The following is a 6000-nucleotide window of genomic DNA, read 5'->3' as shown; positions in this document are numbered from 1 at the left end:
TTTCACGTCTCGTGGTTATTTTGTTGGAAATGGACACTTGACATAATCTAAGGTGGCTACCCTGGTTATCAGATTCTTCCCTATCCCCAGGAATTACCGTGATTCATTTCCGTGACTTCTCCAAACTAATTCCATGATTTGGTGTTTTTGCCTGTGTGGCACTGAAATTCCCAATGGACAGCGAGTGTTTGGGCAGAGATGTCCTTATGTGCCTGGGACCCCTAAGTTTCCCAGGAGTGTGGGACCCCCTACCTTCATAGGTCTTTATGCAAAATCTCTCTATTCTGCACTCAGTCCTCAGCCAGGCAGGGGACAGCACTGCCTGAGTCTTCACTTCCTGTTTTTTGCAGAGGCTCCTGATCAGCCAGAGGGGAGGGTTGAGGGCCTTCTCTGATCTTTCCTGGGACTTAGCCCTACCCAGGAACTTGGTTTTCTAGAGTCCCAGGAATGTGTCAGAGCTTTTCAAAACCCCTGAGATAGCTCATCCTCCAGGCTTTCCTCTCAAGCTTTTAGTTAGCTTACAGTTTTCCCCAAAAGTTACCCAGCCCCCCAGGGAGCCCCCAAATTAAACAACAACCTCCAAATGCTTTTGACAAGAAACTCTAAGAAGGGTTTTTTTTCTTTAATAGATAAGATCCTTGTCGATTCCTATAAAGAAGCATGACAAATATCACCAAATAGGCCAGGTAATGAATAACAGCGCTCTGGAAAGGGAATTCCAACCCCTTTTTCATGTCCCCTCTTTGAACTGCTAGACTACTGAACAACAAATCTAGCAGAGTTGGAAGGGCAAGAGGTGGGGACAGGGGCAAGTCAATATGCTGCAGAAGTGGCTGTTGTTGACTTGGTGCTTTTTCTCAAACAAAGAGATGGCGCCCTTGATGGCTGAAGGCCTTCCACTCACTGGCAGGACTCTGGAAAGGTCAGAGCTTCTCAAAACCAGTATTTCTGGCCAACATTCCTAAAATAGGGAATGTTCAGAAGTCCTCCACCACCATTTCCAGTTCTCGGAGTCTTGTGCAGGTCTCCCCTTCCCCAAGTTCTTCACCACCACCTCCTGGGACAGGTATTGCTCTGACTGCAGTCCCCCTTTACAGGTGAGGAGACTGAGGCCAAGGAGGTGAAGTGATGCAGCCGTGTCACATAGCCAGTAGCGGGTATGGCCAGTCTCCCACCTCGAGGCTGGCTGCTCCCCCAGCTCTGAGCAAGGAAGCTGCCTCTAGCATCAGGAAGTCTCCATTCAAAGCCCAACTTGGCAGCTGCTTTAGTCGGACCCTGGCTGTGCCATTTCCCCCCTGCCTCAGTTTCCCCAAGATAAAAATCAAGTGCTGGGCAGACATTCTCTGTCAAGGGTTTGGATCTCCTTATCTCTTTATGCCTTGCAGGCCCTCTCCCATGATTTTAGGGCCTGGGTGGGGAGCAGACCTGGCATCTGCACTCAAAAGATGCCCTTTAGCTGGGTAGCAGCGGACGTGACAGGCAGTCCTGGCCCAGTTCTGTGCCTGCTGGCTTGCAGTGACCTCAGAGGGGACTCTCACCTGCTGGGGCTGTCTTGAATGTTAGATCTCTTTTCAGCTGTTTCTTGAAGCCCAGACCAACAGTTCTGCTTCCTGCTGGGCCTCCCAGGGCCCAGGAGAGCAAGGCTGGGAGGGGATGGTCCTTGCTTCACCCCCCTTTGCCCTCATGATTCCTGTACCTCAGTCCTTCTCTCCAGTAAAATCTGCAGGACACTGCCTCTGCTGTCAGGCCATGGGGTGAAGGGTTTTTTTAAAAATACAAGGGCTGGAGAGGGAAAGAAAGCAAGAAAGCAAAAAAGCAAGAGAGAAAGAGAGAGAGAAAGAGAGAGAGAGAAAGAGAGAAAGAGGGAGAGAAAGAAAGAAAGAAAGAAAGAAAGAAAGAAAGAAAGAAAGAAAGAAAGAAAGAAAGAAAGAAAGGGAAAGAAAGAAAGAGAGAGAGAGAGAAAGAAAGAAAGAAAGAAAGAAAGAAAGAAAGAAAGAAAGAAAGAAAGAAAGAAAGAAAGAAAGAAAGAAAGAAAGAAAGAAAGAGAGAGAAAGAAGGAAAGAAAGAAAGAGAGAAAAAGAGAGAGAAAGAAAGAAAGAAAGAAAGAAAGAAAGAAAGAAAGAAAGAAAGAGAGAGAGAAAGAAAGAGAGAGAGTGAAAGAAAGAAAGAAAGAAAGAAAGAAAGAAAGAAAGAAAGAAAGAAAGAAAGAAAGAAAGAAAGAAAGAAAGAAAGAAAGAAAGAAAGAAAGAAAGAAAGAAAGAAGGTGCCAAGGGTATGTGCTTTGCATGCACAGTACCCCAGTTTGATCCTTGGCACTGCATAACCCTGACCCAAATTCTAGTAGATGTGACCCTAGAGGCTCCAAGAACCACCGGCACGGCCAAAGTGGTCTCTGGCACCATAGGATCCAAGCAGCACTGCCCCCTTGGGCCCTACCATTGAGCCATCCAACTCAGTTGACCAGGCAATACCAGGCACCCAGAGCACTGCTTGGGAGTCCTCCCCAAAGATTTCCAAGTTTTTTCCTATGCGTAATTTTTGGTGACCCCTCTGACTTCTCCATGTTCCAGTCACACATGTCAGGTACCCTCCTACCTCAGGACCTTTGTACTTCCTCTTCCGCCTGGTTGAGACATCTGTCTTGGCTCATTTCCTCACCTCCTGCAGCTCTTTAGTCAAATGTCCCTGATCAAAGAGATCTTCTACAGCCTCCCTAGTTCCATTGCGCCCTCCTCATTCCTGCCCCGCTGTTCCTCACGCCACTTCACTCTGGACCCTTCATGCACATTATTGTGTAACACCAGCCTGCTCCAGGGCTTTTCTGGCCCAAACCAGTTTCGTTCTAATTGAATCACTGTGAATTACAAAGTTACAAAGATATTTATGATTGAGTTTCAGCCGCCCATTGTTCCAACACCCGTCCCTTCTCCGGTGCCTGCTGCCCTCCACCAAGGTCCCCGGTTTCCCTCCCCCACACACAATGCTTGGGGGCCTTCAGAATTTTTCTTGGGGCGGGGGCATAGGGCAAGGATTCAACCGGGGTTGAGAATAGGCAAGGCTGTGCCCTAACCACTTTGCTATCTCTCCGAAGCCCTGGTTTGGATGTTGTTTTTTATTTTCATTTATTCCTTGTTGTGAGGGCCACACCCACTGGTACTAGGAGAACCCCAGGCTGCTCGGGGTTCATTAGGGCAGTGGTGCCCAGGGGCTCTCAGGACCCTGGTATGTGCTGGGGTATGCTGTGTGTGAATCTCACCCGGGACCTCCCGCACACCAGGCCGGTGTCCTGCCGTTTGAGCCGCTTCCCTGTTCCCTAGAGCCTGGTGTTTACTTATGACAACCGTCTTAGAAGTCCGTTTGCCCCCGTAGTTGCTTCCAGGGCTCAGGACTCAGCCCTCCCACGTCCGTCTTTGAGATAAGCCTCCTACTAGACTTGCCGCATCACCCCCGCCACTGTCCAGTGAGGGAACACTGACTCAGAAGCTTCTGCATCAAGGGGACAGAGCAAGAGCCAGGGGGATAGGATAGTGCAGTGGGTAGGACTCTTGCCTTTGCACGAGGCCAACTGGGTTTGATCCCCAGCACCCTATATGGTCCCCTGAGCCCTGCCAGGAATGATCTCTGAGCACTGAGTCAGGAATAAGCCATAAGCTCCCCCGTTGTGACCACATGCACCCTCCCCCCGCCCCAAAGAAAAAAGATAACGTAGCAAAATCCAAGACTTTCCCCTTCTGGAACTGTGTGCACGGGGGCCCAGGGTGCGGACAGGAGGTGGCCTGGAATCCAGAGCAGACTGTCAGCTCTAGACGGAGTCAGGGCAGCCGTTGTGGAAATAGTCTGAAGCATGGTTGGGGCAGCAGGTTCCAGAGGCCTTGGCAGCTGCTCCGTTTCTGGCTGGTTATCTTCGGCCTCTCCAGGTCCTGGCAAGCACCCAGGCTGTGCCATGGCCTGCTGTGCCCCTAGTCAGATCTCTAGGAAAGTCCCTGAGGTCACACTGCCTGGATTTGAATCAGGAAGTTCGAGGCGTCAAGACCTCGAAACCCAACTACTTTGTTTTTCTCCACTGGGTGACCCCACACAAGCTACGGCACCTCTCTGTGCTACTTAATCACTCCCGAAACGGTAGCTAAGAGCATGGAGCTCACATCAGAGTCAGCCATTACGATGGCTACACTCCACGGTATGCAGGGACTCACAAAGCAATTTTGGGGAAGTCAAAAAGAGCCAGGGATCAAATTCAGGGTCTCCATTTGTTCTATCACTAAACCCATCTTCCTAGCTACATAATTTTTAAATTCAAAATAGAAATACAGAACTATCAGCACATTATAAAAGTCATCTCAGGGTTGGAGCGATAGCACAGCGGGTAGGGCGTTTGCCTTGCACGCGGCCAACCCAGGTTCGATTCCCAGCATCCCATATGGTCCCCTAAATACCGCTAGGAGTAATTCCTGAGTGCATGAGCCAGAAGCAACCCCTGTGCATCGCTGGCTGTGACCCCCCCCCAAAAAAAAAAAAGAGTCATCTCCTCTTGGGTTTAAGAGAGTTAAAAGGATCAACACAGATCACTGGGTGCAATCCTAGAGGACCCTGAGCATCTCTGGGGTGGCCGGTTAATCCTAGGTACCCTAGGGCTGGAGCAAAACTGCATCTTTGGGTTCTAGGATTGAAATACTAGCTCAGTTGCCAGGAGTGGCCCCCAGAACCTCTCAGCACCACTTGGGAGTCGCTTACCCCCAAATCAACCCTATCTTTTAGTGTATGTGGGGGCAGGGAGGGTAGGATGGACCATCCGGCATTTCTCAAGGGCGATTTCTGGCTCTTTCCTCAGGAATGAGTGCTCAAACCATGCTTAGCCACATTCCGGGCAGTATCTTACCCCGTGTGCTACCTCTCTATACCCAAGAAACCACATCTTTATAAAAGTTGGCACTGAATTCTCATGAGTTCACTTACATTATAATTTTATATTTGCTTTCTTAAATGTTCTGTGTTTCATCTGTCACTGTCACTGTCATTCCGTTGCTCATCGATTTTTCAAGCGGGCACCAGTAACGTCTCTCATTGAGAGACTTACTGTTACTGTTTTTGGCATATCCAATACACACGGGTAGCTTGCCAGGCTCTGCCGTGCGGGCTCCATACTCTCGGTAGCTTGCCGGGCTCTCCGAGTGGGCCGGAGGAATCGAACATGGGTTGGCCGGGTGAAAGGTGAAAGCCCAACCGCTGTGCTATCGCTCCAGCCCCTGTGTTTCATATTAATAAGAAATAATTAAAAAAAAAGCATGGAGTTCAATCAGGCAAACCAAGTTCCAGACACACTGGTAAATCCCCCAATGAACAGGAGCCACTTTCTTAGGCCTTTTTTTTTTTCTGTGAACTTGTGACAGTTTCATAACTTTATTTTCTCATGTAACGTTTTTTTAAATTGAGATTATTGGGGTTTTTTTATTAAATCACCGTGAGATACAGTTATAAAACTTTCATGTTTGAGTTTCAGTCATACAATAATTGGACACCCATCCCTCTACCAGTGCACATTCTCCACCACCAATGTCCTCAGCATGCCCCCCCTTTGAAGCCCTCCCCCTGCTCTATGGCAGACAATTTTCCCTGTACTCTCTCTCTCTACTTTTCGGCATTATTGTTTGCAATATAGATACTGAGAGGCTATCCCGTTTGGTCCTTTATCTACTTTCAGCACACATCTCCAATCTCGAACGATTCCTCCAACCATCATTGTCTTAGTGATCCCTTCTCTGTTCCAGCTGCCTTCTCCCCCAGCCCATGAGGCAGACTTCCAACTATGGGGCAATATTCTTGGCCCTTGTGTCTAGTGTCTTTGGGTGTCAGTCTCATATTATGTTATTTTATATTCCACAGATGAGTGCAGTCATTCTATGATCCTCTCTTTCTAACTCATTTCACTAAGCATGATACTCTCCATGGCCATCCATTTCTAAGCAAATTTCATAACCTCATCTTCCTTTCTTAGGCTTT

The sequence above is a fragment of the Sorex araneus genome, chromosome 5 (assembly GCF_027595985.1).
Source record: "Sorex araneus isolate mSorAra2 chromosome 5, mSorAra2.pri, whole genome shotgun sequence".
NCBI lineage: Eukaryota > Metazoa > Chordata > Mammalia > Eulipotyphla > Soricidae > Sorex > Sorex araneus.
Note: the sequence above shows the minus strand (reverse complement) of the source record.